The sequence below is a fragment of the Eschrichtius robustus genome, chromosome 18 (genome assembly GCF_028021215.1).
Source record: "Eschrichtius robustus isolate mEscRob2 chromosome 18, mEscRob2.pri, whole genome shotgun sequence".
In the NCBI taxonomy this organism is placed as follows: domain Eukaryota; kingdom Metazoa; phylum Chordata; class Mammalia; order Artiodactyla; family Eschrichtiidae; genus Eschrichtius; species Eschrichtius robustus.
The window spans coordinates 17,414,598-17,417,174 of NC_090841.1; positions in this window are offsets into that span (position 1 = coordinate 17,414,598).

Sequence of the window (2,577 nt, forward strand, 5' to 3'; positions counted from 1 at the left end):
CCCAGATGGTTACAGAGCCTCCCAGCGCTGCCGCGGCCTCGGAGGCCCGGCTCCCGGGGAGTGGAAAGGGCCGGAGAGGGGCAGCTCAGGTGGAGTTTGGGGCCCCGGGGCAGGATGCTTCTGTGTTTCGAGGAAGCTTTTTTTTAAATGGTCCCCCAACCCGCCCACCTTCCCACCCCGTGTCCCAAGTGGGAGTCCCTCATTATGAAAAGGGCCCTCTCTGCCCCCCTCCAAAAGAACCTCTGATCCTCAGAAAAACTTACTAGCCCCCGTGAACCCACAAAATGAAGTTTCTCCGGACGCGGTGCCCTCGGTGGCGCGCTGCCTGTTAGGGAGGGGTGCTGGAGACCTCCCGGAACCCACCACGTGGCGCTCCCTGTCCACCTCAGAGCATGGACCCCACCCCAAAGCCCGGCGCAGGGACCCTCTTTTCCTCTTTGTCCCTGAAGGCGGTGGAAATGAGGGTTTCTCTCAATTCATGCTTACTCTCGACTGCCCTGGCGAGCCCTCAGCTTCCTCAGGAGCCCTTCTCAGGACTGACACAGTGGGGTCCCAGCGGAGTGCTGGAGGACCAGGGACAGGCTTGCAGAACGAGCCACTGTAGCAGCAGGCCCGCCCCCCTCTCCTTTCTGGCTTCGTGCTGCCACTGCCTCCCTCTCCCTTTCTGGAAACCCCATTTAGGGTTCGGCGATCCCGGTGGAGTTAAGCTTTTGAGGCAAAGCAGCAGTGTGTGTCTGTTACAGAGGATCACGTCCCCGGGATCTTTCAAAAACCATCCCTGGTCACTGAGACAATTTCATAAGACAAATGAGACAATCCACGGAAAGAGTTAGAACAGCTTAATAATCCTTGCAAAGAGTTAGCTATCGTTTTTTTAATAGACATCTCTTAGGTTGAGTGTTGCTTGAGCCCTTGGCGTTGGGCACCGCCCCAATGCCTGTACACTTCCCTCTAGTTTGATCCCAGAATATGAGGTTGAGGGAATGGCCAGCACCCTTCTGTTCAATTCCAGTGAGAGGAGACAGAGCAAAACTTCCCTTGCTCTGATCTGGGGGCAGGTAGAATCTTGGATTCTGGAGCATGAGAAGCTCAAAGCAGACTTCCTGCCATCACCCAGAGGCATTTTCCTCCCCTCCCCGCTCCCCACCTGATTACAGTTACATGTTTCTGACAGTGTTCAAGGCCTGAACAGTTGTCCAATGCTATTACAGTTTGGAATGTAACATTCATAGATTCGTTCGCTCCATAACGTTTCTTGATGCTCCAGGAATGCAGAGAGTGGAGGCCAGGCATTATGTGGGATCTGTGATGTTCCTTGAACTAAACACATGAGGTCCCTGCCTTCACACAGCTTGGGTTTTAGTAGAGGGAGACAGCCAACATGTAACAAAATAAATGAGATCATCTTAGGTAGTGATAAGCGTTTAGAAGAAAATAAAACTGAGTAATGGAGAAGAGGGCCAAGAAGGTTTCTTGCAGGGAGCAGCATTTAAGCTGAAACGAGCGTAAAGGGAGAGAGCCACTCGGCTCTCCGGGTGCGGGCTTCCGGGCAGCACCACGCTCTAAGGCAGACACAAGCTTGGCAAGTTCAAAGGATATGAAGTACGGGCAAGCTAGGAGCTGCTGGGTCTCCATGGGGACACCCAAGGGGAGAAGACCTCTGCCATTGGTATTCCTCAGTGGCTGCTCCATCAACAGCTCAGAGCAGGAGCCCTAAGAACGCCTGCTCCAGGAAGGTGAAGAGATTCATTTTTCAAACTTCTGCTGCGTAAGGGGGTCCCTCCATGGGAGAAACCAATGGGGCTGGGCAGGGCTGGCCTCTTGCTTCGAGGTGAGAGACAAATTTCTCATCTGGGACCCTGATGTAGTACCTCTTTTAACTGTTGCTTCCCTGGACAAAAAGTAAACCCAACAGCAAGAGAAGGGGAAACTGAGGCCACCTCAGTTTGGCGGGTGGGGGGAACTGGCAGGCTAGAGAACGGATATTTGTTGTCCTGGGCATTTTACCCGCATGATCGTATTTGATACAAGTCCTGTGCTACACCAGTCACATGACTAGTCCCATAAGAGAGGCAGGAAGCTTGAAGTGCAGAAAGGTTGTATAATTTGTACACGGTCCCACCACCAGCGAGTGGGAGAAGCAGGACTTGCTCCGCAGGCTGTCTGTCTGTCTGCGGCAGCCCATGCCCATGGGAGCCCTCCTTCGGGAAAAGACCGGATCCATTTCATAGTTTCCCCAAGCATGGGCAGCTGCACTTGGACTTCTTGGCTTCAGGATGGCCCAGCCATGTTTCCATCCGATCCTCTGAGCCCCACCTGAACAGATTTCTGATTGTTGGGTGTGATTAGCGGAGATGTGAACAAGGAACAGCTCACGCGCAGTGGGTGAATGGGAAACCGTGTCTGGTGAGCCGGGGGCTTGGGGAAACGAGGACAAAGCCAGCTGGGCCGTGGGCCTCAGGCGAGCCCCCCAGACCCAGACCTACTGAATCAGGAAGTGCTTTTAACGGCTGCTGCAGGTGCACTGAGTTCCAGTTTGCCAGGCTTCTTCCTTATCACTGATGGTTGGCAGGAGAC